Source organism: Cervus elaphus, chromosome 4 (genome assembly GCF_910594005.1).
Source record: "Cervus elaphus chromosome 4, mCerEla1.1, whole genome shotgun sequence".
Classification (NCBI taxonomy): Eukaryota; Metazoa; Chordata; class Mammalia; order Artiodactyla; family Cervidae; genus Cervus; species Cervus elaphus.
The window spans coordinates 3,184,769-3,203,871 of NC_057818.1; the positions used below are offsets into that span (position 1 = coordinate 3,184,769).

Genomic DNA, 19,103 nt, shown 5'->3' on the forward strand with positions numbered 1-19,103 from the left:
GAATGTATGCTGTCATCATGGTTTTTGCAGGGCCCCCATCCCATTTCCATCAGCTTCTCACCGCGCCCTGACCCTCACCAACTTCCCAGAAGCTCAGCCTCTGAGGGCTCATTTATTAAGCTTTGTCCACAGTGGAAAGCAAGAAAGAGACCCAAATAATTATGCCATTTCCCCACGGGGGAATTCAGGGTCCCAGAAGGCCATGGTGTTCGGAGGGAAAAAATAAAGGAGACTCCACCTAAAGGCTGGTGGGGCTCCTGCGCCCACCCACAGCACAGGGGCCAGTTCCCAGGTGGGACGGTCTAACCGTTGGCCTTTCCACTCTGGCCTGGATTTGGGCCTGGACTTGCCACAGCTCCCAAGTCTGCTGGACTCTGTTGTCCGTGGTCCGGGGGCCCGTCGTCCTCTGCCCGCCCCTGTCCTCTCAGCTGCCCGCTCCTTCTCAGCACGGCTTGCTTCCTGGCCACCGCAGGCTCTGCCCCTCTGAAGGCGGTGCCTGAGGAGGGCAGCGTCTCCCAGGCCTCCATCTCCACACCCACCCCCCACGCTGAGCACCCACAGATCGGAAGAGGCAGCCTCGGACCACCCACCCAGACCCTCGGCCCAGGTCAGCAGGGCTGGGGGATGCTCTCTAGACAGGAGAAACCCCCGTGTGTTTATTTGCACATTTCCGCATATTTCTCAACATGGCTAGTGATGTTTATGGTAGAGAATTAAGGAGATTCTCACCTGAGTGACCCATGTGTCATCCTGACTCACCCAGTGTCTGTGGGGACAGCTATCAGAAGGAGGGTTGCAGCAGGCTGTGTGGACACTGGGTTCCAGACACTGAGAGGATCAGCCAGGCAGAGTCAGGTAGCCTCTGGGGCTTCAGAACTCAGCCCCTTTTGTGCTTTCACTTGCCCTCCCCGCCCAGCTGCAGCTCCCCAGGGAGGAAAGTCCTGACTCTCAGGAGCACCTACACTCCGCACACAGGCGCGGGGATCGGGGACACAGCTGCTCCGCTTGCTGCAGAAACGCCTTCCGGGGCTCCCCCAGCCCGCTTCCCCCGCCTCCACTCTGCTCAGGTGCTAGAACCACTGCTCAGAACGCATCGCTCTTTCCAGCGCTCACAGCCCTGGGCCTGCACCGGTGGGCAAGGCAGGAAGGCCAAGCGGGAAGGCTGGAAGCTCCAGAGCCCTGCGGCCTGTTCAGAGTCACCACTCCCTGGGGGTGTGCTGCTGCTGAAGCATCTCCCGGGTGATGGAGGTGATGCCACTGTACAGGGCTGCCCCACGGAGGGACCAGACTAGGCACACACGGCATTTGACAGGTCAGCCAGGATCATGACACGTGGCGTGAAGTCTTTGTCCTCTTTTCACAGCAACGAACACTGTCTCCCTAGCACCCAGTACAAGGCCTGGCACATAGTGGGTTCTCACCTCACATCTGTTACAGTGTATTGATTGTTGATGCAAAACCATCTGCAGACCAGTGTTTACCTCAACCCTCTCTCTCCCTGGCATGCATTTCCCAGTGGCAGCTTCTCACCCTGCAAGTCCCACCTCCTCAGAAAGGCCTTCCTCAGCCGTCCTCATTCCCTGTCTCACTGCCGTTGTCTAGTTTAATTGTCTTAATAGCAGCACTTTGCACTAACAGCCACTTGTATGCTTTCTTGCCTTCCACTGGCTCGAAACTCTAGGGAGGCAGTAGGCCCCTGACACCCGGATCAGCAGGAAGTCACCCTCTGGATCCTACTCAAGTCTGTGTCACCCAAACCACCACAGAGGGGCTGCGGGGGTACTCCAGGGAGGCACCGTCTACACGCAAACCCCACTGAGAAGGCTACGCTTGCGCCAGACCCTCAGCTCTTCCACACGGGCCCAGCAGCGCCTGTGAGACTCGACAGCCTCTCAAGCAAGGGAGCTTCTCAGGACTGAGGAGAGTGAGGAGCCCATCTCAGCAGCCCTGATTTTCCCTGTGTACGCGCCTCACCTCAGCCCAGGTGCCCAGGGAGTCTCTTCACCCCTGACTTTACCTGCCCCGGCAGGGTGACCAGGAACAAGTGGAAGCAGAAACATCTCCCGCATCTTCAGGGTTATTCCTCTTTTATTGTGGGTCCCACCTGGGCCAGCCAGGAGGACTCTGGTCCTCGTCACACTCGGGGCTCAGGCTGAGGGAGGCCCCCCGCCGCCCCACGGTTACAGTGGCAGAGCAGGATGTGCAGACTTGCAGGGCTTGTGACGCTCCCCTAGAGGTGACACATGCCCTGCCTCCACACCAGCTGGCCAGGGCAGTTACAGGGCCCACACCCACCATGCACACGGCCTGCACCTGCTGGCCAGGGCAGTTACAGGAACCACACCCACCATGCACATGGCCTGCACCCGCTGGCCAGGGCAGTTACACGGCCCACACCCCCCATGCACATGGCCTGCACCACTGGCCAGGGCAGTTACATGGCCCACACCCACCATGCACTCAGCCTGGGGGTGCAGCCACCCAGTGCCCAGCGCTGGGCAGCCAGTGACCCTCACTCTTCCCCGGTCACTGCCAGCACGGGGGTACCTAGGAAGGCAGCCAGAGTTGACTCCGTGCAGAGCTGTGCTGCCCAAGACTCCCAGGGTTCTGCACACGACACCAGCTCTGTCACCAGTGCCCTATGTGACAGAGGACGCAACCAGCCCAGGGACGAAGACCCTCAGCCAGGGTCACGAGTTGAGGGGGAGGCAGAGCCTCAAGGCAGGTGGCTCAGTGCCGGGGTCTTGCTCCCGACCACAGTGCCATCCCTGGGCTCCCACCCTGCCTCAGGCCTCAGGCAGCAGGGGGCTCTGGGCTTGCAATTTACGTCCTCAGGTTTCCTTCCCTCATTTGTGAGACAGTGTCTGCCTGATTCACTACTTTGGAATCCCCTTGAGTGCGGTGAGCCTGCACAAGGACAAAAAGGCCCAGTCAGTTGAGAGGTCCCAGGAAAGCTTCTTTCCCCACAAACCCCTGCCTTTGGGGGCTGGAGGACGGCTGGGCAGGAGATCGCCAGGGCCCACCAGCAGTGCTGTGCTAGCGTCAGGACCTCAGAGTGTGGGGAGACATACCGCTGAAAGCTTTTTACTTTGCCAACAACCCTCTATAAGCACCATCATTTCACCACAGAAAGGCAATGTAAAGTCAAAAGACTGGAAAATGTGCGATCTCAGAATTAAAGGAAATCCTTTGAACTGAGTAACTCTGAAAAATCTCTTGAGTCTGCTTTCTTCATTTCACTGCAGGTCAGGGCAAACACTGACCAGCATGACCAATGAGAACCATGAGCAGACTCAACCTGGTGGACTTCTAATGATCTGCACCGAGGCGCTCCTCTCTGGCAAGGAGGCGCAGGAGTGAGGCTCCGCGCGTGTAGGCGCCGGCTCCGCACGCGTGCTCATCGCTGTGGCGTCTGCCCTGAGCTGGGTCAGCTGTGAAATGAAGACCTTCAGTTCTCTCACTCCTCTCGCTCCACACACTTGTTTTCTGCCCCCTCCCCACCGGCCTCACGTAGCTCCTTCTCTGACCCCATGAGCAGGGAGCCATGGTCCCTGCTATCTGGGGCTCCTAGCCTCCGAAGTCTTTCAACTATTCATCCTCCGCCTCCTAGATGAACACTGCGTGGAGTTTTCTTTGAAGAGTTTCCATGAGCTCCTTTCCCTGTTTATATGCTCTTGATTAAAAGGCCATAAGGAATTGATTTGCCAAAGGCTTAATAACCAGGCGCAGTGGACACGCGTGTAATTTAATGACAATTCCAGACCCATCTTTCATGGCAACAGTGGTCCCAGGGCTGCTGCGTGGATGACAGAGTGGAGACAAACGAGCCCTTTAGCACTTCGCTGATTGCTTCCAAGTCCAGCCTCACGCTGTCTTCTGTGGCCAGGCTGGGCTAGTTCTGCAGGAGAAACGGCCTTGGCTCTGTAGCCAGAGAGGGGAACAAGGGGAGTTCAGAGCAGGCCCAGAAACTGAATGGAAGGGATTCCAGAATTCAGGGTTTGGCTGAGTGTCCATCTAATTAAAAAGTCCTTACTAAAGTTCTCTGAGCATCAATATTCAATAAACAATCGAGGCGTGATGGGGGCGAGCTGGGACCTCCCCGTATGTCACGAGGCTACAGGTGAGAAAATGGAGGCTAAGGGAGAGGGAACCATGTGGCCAAGGCCACTTGGCAAGCACCAAACAGAGCTGAGATGTGACCTTGAGCCCCGCAGACAGTCCGTTCCAGATCCTCCTTCCTCACGTCCCCCACTCCCGCCAAAGCCACCCAACGCACCAAGCACTATTCCAGCCTCTGGCCTTTGTATCTGCGTTCCTCCCACCAGGAATGCTGTCTCCCTGCCAGTCCCTGCACTTGACAGTCAGGATGGCTGCTATCCAAAAGTCTACAAGCAATAAATGCTGGAGAGGGTGTGGAGAAAAGGGAACCCTCTTACACTGTTGGTGGGAATGCAAACTAGTACAGCCACTATGGAGAACAGTGTGGAGATTTCTTAAAAAACTGGAATTAGAACTGCCATATGACCCAGCAATCCCACTCCTGGGCATACACACCAAGAAAACCAGATCTTAAAGAGACACTTGTACCCCAATGTTCATCGCAGCACTGTTTATAATAGCCAGGACATGGAAGCAACCTAGATGCCCATCAGCAGACGAGTGGATAAGGAAGCTGTGGTACATATACACCATGGAATATTATTCAGCCATTAAAAAGAATACATTTGAATCAGTTCTAATGAGATGGATGAAACTGGAGCCCATTATACAGAGTGAAGTAAGCCAGAAAGATAAAGACCAATACAGTATACTAATGTATATATATGGAATTTTAAAAGATGGTAATGATAACCCTATATGCAAAACTGAAAAAGAGACACAGATGTACAGAACAGACTTTTAGACTCTGTGGGAGAAGGCAAGGGTGGGATGTTTAGAGAGAACAGCATTGAAACAAGTATACTATCAAGGGTGAAACAGATCACCAGCCCAGGTTGGATGCATGAGACAAATGCTCAGGGCTGGTGCACTGGGAAGACCCAGAGGGATGGGATGGAGAGGGAGACGGGAGGGGGGATCGGAATGGGGAACACATGTAAATCCATGGCTGATTCATGTCAATGTATGGCAAAAACCACTACAATATTGTAAAGTAATTAGCCTCCAACTAATAAAAATAAATGGGAAAAAAATCCTTACTAAAGTTCTCTGAATTAAGATATTTTGGTGGCAAATGTCAGAAACTCAAGTCACCTGGCTCAAAATGGGAACATATTGGCTTATGAAAATAAAAAAGGCTCATCTCAGCTTCAGGCGGCCAGGCCCAAGTGCCCGGCGATGTCTTTGGGAACCTGTGCTTTCCCGCTCTGAGCTGACTCCATCCTCAGGAAGGCCGTGCTCCATGGATGGCCATCCAGCCCAGGTCCTCTGCCTCCAGACAAGCACCTATGGCTGTCAAGACACCCTATCCTTTCTACTGCTGGCTCCAGAAAAAGTTGGTTTGACTTGGATTTGTGCCCATTCTTGGTGTTCTTAACACTAAGTTCTGAGGACCAAAATGTGAATAAGACGTCCCCTTCTCTCAAGGGCCTCCCAGCCTAGTAGCAAATACTTCGTAGTAAACAGACACTGTGCACAGTGTCATCCCCTGTGAGAAGCTGGGGGATTAAGTATAGAGCAAAGCTTCTGCAATAAAATTAAAGCTTCCCTTCAAGTACATCCCCAAGGTTCCACCCCAAATCTCTTAATCTAGCAGAGTGGTTAAGAGCTCGGCATACTGCGGCCGACAGATCTGCATTTGAATCTAGGCTCTGCCGTTTAGGAGCTTTGAGAATCTGGAAAGCAAAATCACGTTTCTGTGTCCCACGGAGATAATAATGTTACTGAATAAGGTTATTCTGAGGATTCAATGAAATGATGCATATGAGGCAGTAAATTCAGTGCCAACACATAATAAGAGCTGAATAAATGGCACTCTTACTGCTGGACTGGAGTTATGGGGGTTTGAATCCCCTCTCCATGGAGGGAGGGTTCTGGAGTAGACCAATCTAGTACAGGCAAAGAGCCACGCAGCTGGCATCTGGGAAGAAGTTGTTATAAAACAAAAGGGGACTGATGCTTCTTAGTCATCTATTCCAGGGGTCCCAGCACTGGGGAAGGGGTCTAGATGAACACAGAAACTGGAAGGGCCTAAGTAAGTAAGTAAGTGTGAGTCGCTCAGTCATGACCACCTCTTTGTGACCCCATGGACTGCAGCCCACCAGGCTCCTGTGTCCATGAGATTTCCCAGGCAAGGATACTGGAGTGGGTTGCCATTTCCTTCTCCAGGGGATCTTCCCAACCCAGGGATTGAACCCGGATCTCCTGTTCTGCAGGCAGATTCTTTACTGACTGAGCTACCTAAAACATACCTCAAAGCCCAGAGTCCTGAACCAAGGAAGTGAGGCAGAGTGGTGATGGGGATGGGGTGTGCTGGGGTTACTTGGAGGGGGGAGCATGCACAGATGGGGTATGGCTACTTTAAGGGGTCACAGACCACTGCCACTGTGCCGAGAGAAGCTTTCTCATGATGCCTTCCTGAGTCGTGACCCCACAGGAGAGGAAAAGGGCCCTGGGGACCAGTAATTGCCTGGAGGACTCCCCAGGGCCCCAATTTGCATACCCTGAGAACCTCCACACAGTGTCTTGAAAATCAGAGTCTTGAGAAAATGTGCTGAAACTCTCTCTCTGTGGGTTATTCACTCTCCTAAAATACTGTTTTCAATATAACCCCTGCCAACTGGACATAAAATCCAGCTTTCGGAGTCTGGCGTTCGAGGTGGTCTGCTGCCTCTGGCCCTGCCCTGTGAGCAGAAGGTGTCTTGATGCCCCTCCCGCAGCAGCCCCTCCCCCCCACATCAACTCACACACGCTTCAGTGATGGGGAGCGGAGGTAGCCCCCAGATCCAACCTCCTCTAAGATCAGCAGAGGCATTTATGTGACTACTAGGCCTATCTTTGGGAATTTTCTTTTAAGGTTTTGGCTGGAAAATAATTACAGCTGTGTGATCCTTTCCTCTAAATTAGAGCTTTCATGCACAGTGTATTATGTGATTTTACAAAAGCCCTGTGAGGGGGAGAGGGACCTGCCTAACCAGCAGATGGGGAGGGGCGGGACTGTGGACTCAACTCAGCCTGGGTCCTCTCTCCCAGGGTCTGCTGGCCTGGACAGCTCTGTGTCATCTCACAGGCCAACCCCATCTCTTCCCTGAGCCCATTTCACAGCAGATAGGTCCTGTAAATAGACTTAAATTGAGGGAGGAGCAAACCCAGGGAAAGACAGAGGCATAAAGCCCTGTTCTCAGCGGGCATCCCGCAGAGTTCACAGCCGTCACTGCCCCTGGGTCTCGGGAGGGTCTCCCATCCCCTCTAGCAGGTGGAAGCTCCTCCAGCAACCTCAGTGGGCCCACTCAGTGCTCAAGGCGTGAAGAACCCAGAGCAGGAAACTGCCTCGGTTCACCCCCATCACCCCATTGTCTGGGGACAGTGCGGGGGGGGGGACCTGGGAAAGCCAGGTAGCGCAGGTACACCCACCAGCCACAGGGACTGGTCCACTCGAGCTCACGAGGCCCCGTGAGGCCAGCTCGTCATCCGTGCTGGCCGGATCCCCCCATGGGCGTTTGGAGTGGGGACTGGACTCCCCGGCCCGCCTCTTTCTTGTGCATGACCTGGGTCAACACAGCCACGTGCCGCCTTAGAGAGGTGCAGCAGAGAAGGCCAGACAGCTGGAAGGGAAATGTCAAAGAGAAGCAGAGGCAAGAGAGGAACAATGGAAGCAGTGGCTGCTCCCCTGAGACCCCCTCGTGAGGGTCGGCAGGGCCCCGGGCTACCCTGCGGGGTTCCCGTCAGCAATCTCGTCCTTTTAAACTAGCTTGGGCAGCCTCTGTCAGCTGCCCTCAGTGATACGGAAGATGAATCCCAGCCACTCCTGCCGCCCTTAGCAGATTTTCTGAAAACGTGTGGATGAGGCAGGAACCAACATTTAGGTAATTCTGCAGTCCTTTCTGCCTGGGTCATGTGCTGCCTTCCCAGAGCGCCCAAGTCTGGCAGCACTTGGGCTGGGAGACATGCGAGGGCTGGGCATAAGACCCAGCCCCCGGCCACAGAGAAGAGGAGCGTTCACAGGAGCGCTGGCTCCTCGACCAACGCTGGACTCGGACGCCAGCACATCTCACCACCACTTGAACAGGACGTTCCTGTGTGTTTTAGGCCAATAGATAGGCATGGTTTCTTCTTAGAGCTAGTATTTCTTTTGTATTTACTGCTTGGGGGGGCTGGTTCTTTCTTGTTAAAAAAATCTGTTTATGAGTTTGTCTTATTCAATTGATATTGACTATTGATTTCCACTGCACCCTCTCTGCCTCTCCTCCTTCATGAATGTTCATTGTGCATCCTCTCACTGGAAGAAGGAAGCCACCCTGACTGGTCCAGGCCTTCTGTGACTTCCCTTCCCTGGCTCAGTCTGGAGCCCGCCTTGCTGCATTGAGAACAGCTGTTCCTCTTCCTTCGTCTTCACCAGGAGTGGCTCCTGGCAGGCACCTCAGTGGAAAGGCAGCGAGGTGGCTGAAAGCACGGGGAACCGCACCCCTGTAACACATCCTGTGTCCTGGGGTGTGTCCCTTCCGTCCCCGGCCCTTTCCCTAGTCTGCAGATTGAAGGCCCTGGCCCACAGCACCTTCAGTTTCCTGAAGGCCTGGCTGACCATGTAGCGGCCCCACTGCTCAAGGCTCCTCACAGGTGGGCTCAACCAGAAAGGGGCTTTTCCTGCCAACCCCCTTCCAGCTCGCCAGCACACACACCCTCACCCAGCCCAGGCGTAGCCTTTCCACACGCATGGCCTTTCTGCATCATCCAGCCCACGTGGGGGTTTCTGTCACTCTCCTGCCTTAGTTGGGCCATATAGATGGGCTGTCCTTTGCCACCTGGGGCTCCCGCTGGGTCTCAGGGCCTCTGCATTGTGGATTGGAGGCAGAAAAGGAGAAGGTTTAATAGGTTGAGAATGGATATGCTTAGGGCACTAAAGGCTATTTTCCCTTTTCCATCATTATGGTGGTTCTAAAATATATCTACTAATGCTTTGACTTCCTCCCTTCAAAGAATGAAGTCTAACTCCAAATGTGGTCTGTACTTAATGACTCACTTCTCACAAATAGTGTTTGTACAAGTACTTCCATATGATTTCCAAAGCCTAGTCATAAAAAGGATGACTTCTGCCTAGATCTCTCAGATCTCTTGCTCTGCAGCTACCAGCTCAGGAGAACAGTCAAGCAGAAGTGGAACTGGAACCATGGGGGGATACTGAGGCCCCTACCAACTCCCAACAGCAAGCGTTCCTCGGACGTCTCCAGGTGACAGCAACTTCATGACAGAGCCTGAGCCAGGGTTGCCTGACCAAGCTGAATTCCCGACCCACAGAAACTCTGAGGATAATAAATGCTTACAGTTGCTTTAAGCCATGGACTTTGGAGCGCTTTGTGTGCAGTGGCAGATAAATGACAGACAACTAATAAGCCCTGAATCTCCCACTGCAGGTAAGTGTGCGTCGCCCATCCCTTTCTTTGCACAGAGAGAAGAGGAGAGCCCTTCCATTGTCACAGAGCTCACTTTAGCAGGATTCGGAGCACAGGTTAACATGTATTGCTGCTCTGTGACCTTGTGTTTTGGCCCAGCTTTGATCCACATGACCCAGATACCCTTCACCCTTCAGCTTAGCAAGGCCTGCAGGGTCTGGGTGACTTCCACAGTACAGGCCTGTGCAAGATTCAGGGTTACCGTCCACTGTGGGAGGAGCACCACTGAGCCCAGAGCTGTCTCTGTACCAGGTCCACAAATGCCCACACTGAAGCATCCCCAAACATCCTGATGCCCTGCAGAGCAGGGCAGTCTCCACTCTGAGAACCACAGCAGGACTGCTGGGGCCGCCAGGAGCTGCTGATACGGCAGCCCGGGGGCTTCCCCAAGACGGGTGTGGCCCGACATGTGTGACGCTGCCCCGTTCCCCCCGACACAGGCTCTGGATGCCGAGATCCTGAGGACACTGAGAGGGATCACATTTTCGCCGAGCCCAGGCCCCTGGCCAAGAGCCCTGGGAGGCCGCCCAGCCCCTCATCCTCTCAGATGGTGACAGATCCATCCTCGAAGCGCTGAGCACAGTCTGGGCCCTGCCAGGGGTTCCTGCCAGCACTCGCTGTGCCCTGCGGGCCTCCCTTACAGGGAGGAACGCTCACGTCGTGCAGTGCAGCCAACACTGTCTGACCATCTACCACGTGTGGGGCAGGAGCGTGGCCGCAAGAGGAAAGGGGAGGTCATGCGCCTCCCGCTCCACAAGCCCCACTCTCCAGTGAGCGGAGGAATACTGGGTGAATCTGTGAACAAGAGTCAAACTGAGGGAATAGCAGCCTCTGTATCTCCTGAGCACCCAAGGAGCAGGAACACCAAGGGGAGTTGGCCTGGGCTCTAGGAGATCGTGACTTTCCACGAATGCCAAGAGCATCACGTGTGGCATCATCCGATGGCACCACAGGGCACGGGAGAGCCAGTCTATGCAGGCCAGGGAGCGCTGCCACGCGCTGTGAAACAAAAACTCCAACGGGAGCAAGCGCGCATCTCCTGCTCACAGGTCTGCAAGTCGGCTGAGGCATCTCTGCTCTCCACTGGGCTCTGCTCACATACTCATTCCAGGGCTCAGGCTGAAGGAGCAGTCGCCACCCGGGCCTACCCCTCTCAAGGTGCAAGGCAGGGGGACGAAAGGCCAACACAACCACACAACGTTGGAAGCCCTCGGGTGGAGGTGAGACATCTCATGTCTGCCCTCATTCCACTGGTTACAGCAGGTCATGGGGCAAATCTTTGGGACGAAGAAGTACACTCTGTCCAGAATGCACCTTGACAAGGATGGGGAGGGAAGGAAAACTGTGAAAAATCAATACGATCTGCTTAAGAGACAGTGGCCAGGACGTCATAGCTGTTGAAACGGGAAACAGACTGGACTTTGTATGGGAGAGGCTGGGTTGTTCACTAAACTGTTCCTCTTTCCCTCCTGGACACAAAACCAGACTACATTTCCCGGCTTCCTTTGTAGCTAGTGTCTGAATCTGGCCAGTGGAAGGTGGTGGAGACGATGAACTCTACTCCCAGGCCCAGACAGTTAAACCTCCTACCCCATCCTCTGTTCTTTCCTCATCTGCTGGGTAGCATCTAGCTGAGGACCCTGAAGCCCGAGATGATAGCAGAGACATGTGGGCCCCTCAGTCACCGCTTGGAGGACAGTCACCAGGAGACACCCAGGTGAGTCTGCTTAGGGAATTGTGGGCACACTTTTATGGTGTCAAGTCACAGAGACTTGGGGATTGTTTGGTATAGCCGTTGATCTCCCTACTGTTACCTCATGTCACAGAGGCCCTTGGGTGTGGCTAAGTGGGACTAAGTCAGGAAGGCCTGGGCTGAAATATCCACCCTAGCATGTTTCAGTGGGATCACCTTGAGCAAACTGCTATACCTCTCTAGACCTTAATTTTTCATCTTTAAATGGGGATTCATAACCTCAAAAGATATATTAATGACAAACTCCTTCACTAAACCAGGTGAGGTGTCTTACCGAGTCCCAGCAGGTGGCCCCGTTGGCCCAGAAGTTTACAAGAGGCTTTCAGGACGTGGGAAGTCACCACGTGGCATGTTGAGGGGTAAGTCTTCCTGGGGCTCGCTCGGCTCAGGGCAGGAATCGGGGAGCAGGATGCCCTTCATGGGCTGGGAAAATCCACACCGCAGGAGGGGCAGGTCCGCTGCTTTGCTGGAGGTTTCTGCAGACACATTGACTAGAAAGCTGGCAGGAATGGGCAGTGACTGTCTCATCTCAGCCTGCCCCTGCCCCCGACCCCCAGGCCCCCGCAGTTCCCCCAAACCTACAAAGGCCGCTTTAAACCTCAGGTGATTGCAGTACTCCCCTCACTGCGCTTTTGTGAGGATGACATGAGCTGCTATTTGTAAAGGTCATGGAGCTATGCTGTGGAGGAGTTGTTATATACATAAAATAAGTAGAAAAACATGAGGCTGAAGGAGAAGGCAGGAATGGAGGCGGAAGTGACGGAGGGAGAGAGCAGTCAGGTGGACACCAGCAGGCAGGCCTCCAGGTAGATAGGTGGACTAGAAGGTAGGAACAGACAAGAAGAAAGGAACAGGCTCCTGAAGGAAAATTCGAGAGAGGGATCCAGTGAAAGACCAAATTCCCAAAAATAAAAGGATGGAGCACGCATTCGTGGTCTAATTAGAAAGCATGTGGCCTTCTAAAAGACCTCTCAGGCCGAAACAAGTGCCACCTTGGGGAAGACACCACATGCGCACATCCCCTGGGCAGTGGCCCGCTCCAGGAAACGGCTCCGGCTGCGAGCGCTCGGGTGCCCAGGGCGGCGGGTGGCCTGAGTGCACAGAAGAGCAAGCAGGTCCCGGCAAGTTCCCCTCCACCCCCAGGGCGCCCCGGCTCCATCCACAGCCTGTTCCCTGATCCTGTCCAGATCCCCAGCAAAAGCTTGGGACAAATCAGAAATGTTATTCAAATCTGTTTCCAAATGCAGACAAGCTGACAAGCTCTCTCTCAAGTTACCGCCTAATGCGATTTCAAACGGCAACCGCAGGCCTCCCGAAAGCGGGGTCTGTGAGCAAGGCCCCCCGAAAGCGGCATCTGTGAGCAAGGCCCCGGCCGCTCCCACCTCTCGGCGCTGCTGGGCTCAGCACGGAGGGCGCCCGGACACAGAACGCTCACAGGGAAGGTCTCCAATCTGTGGCTAGGAGGCAAGGGGCGGGCGTCCCAGGTCCTGGAGCCTGGTGGACGAGTGGGGTCCGAGCGACCCCTACACCTGGGTAGAGAAGCCGTGTGTGCAGAGGCACCTTGGTGATGTAGCAAACACCTCCATTAAGAAGTACCGCGGGGCTCGGTGAGGATTCAAGAGAATGACTTGCCTGCATCCCTGGGATGCATTGGTGGCACAAATAAGCCTAAGGTCCAGGATTTCTGACTGCTAGTTCTGTGCTTTCTCACCATATCACACTTGCTCTTGATTTTATCTAAACGATGCAAGCAATTATAAACACACAGGGAGATAGGTCCATTTACTCTTTTTTTGGGGGGTGGGGGCCACACCGCATGGCTAGCAGGATCTTTGTTCCCTGGGCTCTGGCAGGGAAAGCAGTGAGTCCTAACCACTGGACCACCAGGGAATCCCCCATTTGCTCATTTATAAAATGGGATTGTTGCAAGGATGACAGGAAATAGTAGATCCCGGTAACACGCATTGTTCAGCGACTAACACAGTGTAGACACTCCGCAAATGTTAGCTGTGGTTGTAGCTATTCAAATTCGTAATTGCTACTGTTATATACTACTAGTAACAGTAATAATAATAAGGGGCTGTGTGACACACTCCTCCATGCCGACTTAATTCCTCAGAACCTGGATCTGTTCCTACTTCTGTCTCTGACTTTAGATGCAACTGGAGAATGCCCTCAGGATTTATTCCTCCCCAGTACTCCTAACAGAACAAACTCGAGACATCCAGAGTGCTATCTTCCAGAGAATTTGCTATGAGCCTGACATGGTGCTGGGGTTTGACATTTGTTCTTCTGAATCAACTGTGTAGTCATCAGAATACCCATTCCACAGATGAGAAAACAAAAGGTCAGAGGGTTATGCATCAGGAGAGGTGGGAGGCTGACCTGGGCCTGGAAGTCCAGGAACCAGGATCTCATATCCACTCCTGCCTTTCAGATGCTTCCAAAAGTCAACAGGCAATGTCAGGCCTCCAGGGTCACAGGGGAACCCCACGGGACACACAGTCCTGTCCAGGTCAGTGGGGGGAAGATCAATAGCAAGGCTGAGGAGAGAAGGACAACTTTCTGGAGGGAGGCCAGAGTGGCTGTGCAGCACACACACGGCCTCATGCAGAAACACACACAGGCATGAGCACACACAAGCACACACGGGCGTGTGAACTCAGACACACAGACACGGGCACGCACAGGCGCACACACAAGAATCTGCCTGCCGTGCAGGAAACCCAGGCTTGATCCCTGGGTTGGGAAGATCCCCTGGAGAAAGAAATGCAACCCAGTCCAGTATTCTCGCCTGGATAATTTCATGGACAGAGGAGCCTGGCGGGCTACAGTCCACAGGGTCACAAAGAGTCAGACACGACTGAGTGACTAACACCCACACAAAAACAGAGACGCAGACACGCACAGGAGTCATCCTGAACCCCCGGATAAAAGCTTCAGGCGCTTGGCGGTGCCCTCCTTGGAGGGGCAGCTATGGAATTGCCCCGAGCTGACCCCCCATCACTTGCCTCCCGCCCCAGCACTGGGCCCCAGCCTCAGATAAGGGCGGGTGCTCCCTGAGCATGCCCAGGCCCCAGGTGCTCCCAAGACTCTACTTGAGGAGCAGCACAGGCCTGGGCCAGGCCCCAGAGACTTCGGGAGGACCTGGTGGGCGGGTGCTCCCTTCAACGAGATTCTGTCTCCTCAGCCTCTGTCCCTGCCTCGCTCTTGGAATTTCTGCAGAGTCTCACAGACAAACTCACTTCTCTCCAGCCACTAAGATGCAAGAAACAGGTGATTCCCAGTGGAGGACCGTGCTCCAGAGCCTGCACAGGGGGACAGTGCTCTGTTTCCCCCTGAAGCAGATAAGGGGGAGAAGGAGCCCCCTCTGCCCCCACCTGGGAGGGGGGTCTTCCCCTCTCAAGAGGCCCAGGGGGTCTCGGCAGGCAGAGGTGGGCCGGCACAGCCAGGCCTCTGGGCCTGGACTCCCTCTTCTTTCCTCTTCAGGGTCTGGGGGAGGTGGGGGGTCTGGGGGCCCCTTGGTTGGCATGTGAGGGAGTGAGGCCGGAGAATGTGCCCCTTTCACTCTCTGAGCCCTGTCTCCTGCACCCCGAGGTTTGACTGCTGAGACAGCAATCACAAGTTTCACACACTAAAGCCTCTCCTGACGATCAACACAGCATGTTGCCCTCAGCCCTCCATGTTTCTGCTCCTCACCCACCTGTCAGCATCAGGGTGCATCCTACCTGGGGGGAACCTGGCGTCTCTTTGGGCCAGAGGTTTCCTAGGAATAAAAAAGGGGTGGAAATGACCGCTGGAAAGTTGAAGAGTGCTCTGGATGCAGAGACATCTGTCTTTTCAACACATTATCTCTCCCTCCGGAGGGGCCTGGACTGAAAGATGGCTAGTTTCAGCCCCAGGGGGCTTTGTGAAGGCAGCGAGCTTGATATCAGCTTCTCCCCTCTCCTCAGCCTTGTGAACCCAGAACCTTAGCTGCCCTGAACACGCCAATCACTCATTCATTCAGCAAACATCCCGGAGCAGCCAGGCCTGGGAGGCGCGCACTGTGCAGGGAGCGATAAGAACCCCCGCGGAACACAGCCCCCCGGGGAGACAGCATCGGAACACGATTATCCTAACACGAGCCCAAGGACTGAATCTCAGACAGTGACTTTAGGAGCATTGGTGAGTTCAAACAGGAGTTGAAGTCCATCTTCCTCTCCAGAGGACCAGAGAGACCCACGTGCCCATCCTCAGCAGCCGCTGGCCCCGCACCGCGGCCTGGGGGCAGGACAGCGGGGCTCCCACCGGCAGGCCCGGGGGGGCCTGGGCAGCCTCGTGCTTCCTGCGAACCTGGAGGCTGGCGGGCTCCAGGCCCAGCACCTCTGCAGCGGCCACAGCCTCTCCTTCCCTGTCCCCATCTGGAGGCCACGAGCAGCCCCGAAAGACCGTGTGGGCTTGGGAGTCAGCTAGGCCTCAGCTCAGAGCCTGCCTCGGCCACCCTGCCCCTGGAGCAGAGATCACCCCAGCAGGGAAGAAGCTGACAAGCAGCCCTGCAGGGCCCCCGGGGCCAGGGGCAAAGCACGCGTGAGGGCAGCAGCCTCCCCTGGGACCGTCTGGCACCCTCTCCACCCGCAGCATCCGGGGCTGCTGTGAAGCCCAAGGTGGGGGCGGCAGGCCTGGAGCACCAGGAGGGCTGGGCTGGGAGAGGCCTCTGGCAGCCCCTTCCAGATGGGAGCCTCTCTGCTGGGACGGCCACCTCCGGCCAAGCCTCAGCAAGGACTCAAGCTCAACAAACGCCATTGGGGATGAAGGTGGACACACCCGACTCCATTATGATATTTAACTCTGCACCGCCTTCCCTGACCAGCTCAGGGAGATCTCCACCCCGCTGCTGGCCCCCGACAGGGTCTCATGCAGACCCTAGGGCTGTCTGTCGAAGTCTGCACTTTTTCCTGGGGAAAAATGACCCTCCTAGGAAAGAGGGAGATGGAGGTCCTACAGGAACCCTGTGTAGGTGTCATCCAGGGAAGCCTAGGAAGGGCCACCGGCCCGGTCTCCTCATTGACAAGAGTTGCTTCAGGCCAGACGTTGTGCCAGGCTCTGGGAATCAAGCCCCAAACGAGGCAGGTGTCCTCTGAAACTTCCATCCATGAGGTTCCCAGTGTTGTCTGGGGAGCAGGGAGGGATTTGGGCTGGAGGAGCAGAGGCAGGCTCCGGAGCCTGAGCACCTTGACAAAACCTCTTTGGGGAGGCCCAGGGCCGTGCCAGCCACACTCGGCTCCTCTCCAAGGCGGCTTGTACCCAGGAACTGCTGCCCTGAGAACTGTACACGCTGCCCTGAGACCGTCACAGCACAGGGGTCCGTGCAAGATCAGGCAGGTTGTGTGGTGAGAGAAAGTTCTGCGAAGCCCACAGGACCCCACTCCCTAGGCCCCGACACAACCCCAACGTGAAGCGCCTGCGTGCAGACCCTCTCAAGACGTGCTGTGGTGGTCCTTTCTAGACCTTGTTCTTTAAAAGAAAGGAAAGAAGGAAGGTGGGAAGGAAAGAGGGAAGGGAGGGAAGAGGGGCAGAGAATAGACGGAGGGAACCCTAAGGGGCACATGGACCGGCCTGGGTGGGCTTTGAGGGTGACAGCGATTTGTCTGTGTTTATTTCGACAGTTCCCCAGGGCTTGTGGCTGTTGTCCAAGCCCATTGGAAAGGAGTGCAAAGGCCAGGGTGTATGTTCCATAGAAGGGCTCTGGCTGGAACATACCGGGACATACACCGCCTGTCTCCATAGGCAGAGGTATTGACATCTGCTTAGTCAATCTAACTGGAAATGCAGCTGTAATCACTGTTCTGTTTTAAAGAATTGCTTTTCCTCTTCTGTTGATCTCCAGGCCTGAGGTGCTGCTGCTGTAACTGCATCAAAACCCATCGGTTCAAGAACGAAATGCCTGGCGTGTTGTCTGCCGAGAGTGCAGTGATTTACCCCCTGGAATTTTCTCTGGTCCGGGAAGTACAAGCCCTGCTATTCCTTAGAGAGGATGGTTTTTAGAAACAAGGTGCTCCCATTTCTAGACCCTTGAAAACTAGGGATAGAACAGAGGCTGGTTGAAACCAAATGCCGCGGTTGCCAGGAATGGCCGAGGAGACCCCTGCGGTTTGTGCTGGCCCCTCAGCGAGTGTCCAACAAAGGGAGGCCTCCCAGGGCCCAAGGTGCCACGCTGCTGGGAGCAGGTGCTCATTGCTGCCCTGGAGAGCAGGGGCGACTTGGTGATGCCCACGCACTGAGCTGTGCCTGCGTCCCCAGCTCTCAGCGAGTGTCCCCAGGTCCCGAGATTAAGGACTGGGCCACAAGCAGCTTACGGAGACGGCGATCCTGGACGCACTCACCCAGGGGTGGGGGCAGACAGGCGGGAGCTGGCAGCTGTCACAAGGCGCGACCACGAACGAGCCGCGGCCACTGAGGATGTTGGACACGGTCGGAACAGGCCCGGGGGGAGGGTGAGAGCCCCATGGCCTCACCGCAGCGGCAGCACTACCTGCACAAGCCGCCCTCGGGGGTCCAGGCCCGGGACGCAGGGGCAGCGAGCTCTCCCATCACCAGCAAAACCACAGCGCAGTCTGAGCCCCGTGCGGGCCCCTCCCACACAGCGCTCTCTGTCTCTGGAGACAGCGGAGATGGGAGGACAAGCAGGAGGCAGGGTGCTGCTCTTCCGAGTCTCACGGTGACTCACAGTCCTCGCACGCATGGAGCTCGCGGGGAGGAAGGCGCAGCTTCACATCCCTTAGAGCTGGAATCTCTCTTGGCCTGGCCCAGGCCTGGCCTCTCTGGGTTCCAGACTCCCCACGGGCAACCCCAGGCCCCTTGGGCTCCAGGACATGCCCTGCACTCATCCTGAGAACCTTCCACTCACAACACCGTCTGCACACAGCAAGGAGCCCAGAGGAGGAGGCTTCCAAGCCCACCATGGGGCCAGGGCTAATAGACTGTCCTTCCATGACCCCTCCCATCCTGCAAGATAAATTAAATCAGAATGCCAAAATAGAGAGTCTAAGGGCCGTGTGGCTGAGGTCTGCTTTCACAGGCTGACTCAGCTCTCCTGGATTTCTGAAGATACTTTCCTCTCACCAGCCAGCTTGTCAACCCTGTTTTCCTCCTTCTCCTTTCCCTGAAAACGACCTCTGAAAGCCTCACCCCCACCCAGGTGCCCGGGTCAGGAGCATAGCCTGGGCCAAATAGGAGCCTGCCTGCTTCCAGGGTGCTTGAGCCCCAGGAGCAAGAGGTGACTCTGGGAGCTGCCTGCTCAGAGGCGGGCCTGTCTCACTCCCGATCAGGGGTGACCTACAGTCGGTGCCGAGAATCGTGAGGGCACCCTGGTCCACTCACCCTTCCTCCCACTATGGTCACTCCTGCCTTCAGCGAGCTCCAGAGGGTGCCCTCTCAGAGCAGCCAGCCCCCCGCTTTAGGGAGCCTCTCACACCTCTAACCTGTGCCTGCCGAGCTGTGAGACAGTCTCCCTCCTCTCCCGCGAGCGGTGGGGCTGGACCAAAACCAGTCGTCAGCCTTGGAGTGAGAACTTCTGTTGACCCATCACATCCCCATCAGTGCCTGACAGGACCCCTCCTCTGTGGGAATGTTGAAACAGGAGCAGCGGTTGGGTAGTGAGGATTCCCGTGTGCTAGGGGAGGATTTTATTTATGATAGGATTATCATCACTGTCAGGTCATAGGTCAAGAGGAGGCTGGGCGGTTAAACAGCTGGGTGAA

The 19,103-nt window shown here is 55.6% G+C and overlaps 1 long non-coding RNA gene across 1 annotated transcript; it reads left to right on the plus strand.

Annotated features, from left to right (window-relative positions):
* The first annotated feature begins 11,166 nt into the window (after nucleotides 1–11,166).
* LOC122691471 lies at nucleotides 11,167–18,185 on the plus strand. The gene is made up of 4 exons (XR_006340415.1): nucleotides 11,167–11,325; nucleotides 11,622–11,720; nucleotides 17,010–17,136; nucleotides 17,231–18,185. It is a non-coding gene; the product is annotated as an uncharacterized LOC122691471 (long non-coding RNA).
* Nucleotides 18,186–19,103: the final 918 nt, after the last annotated feature.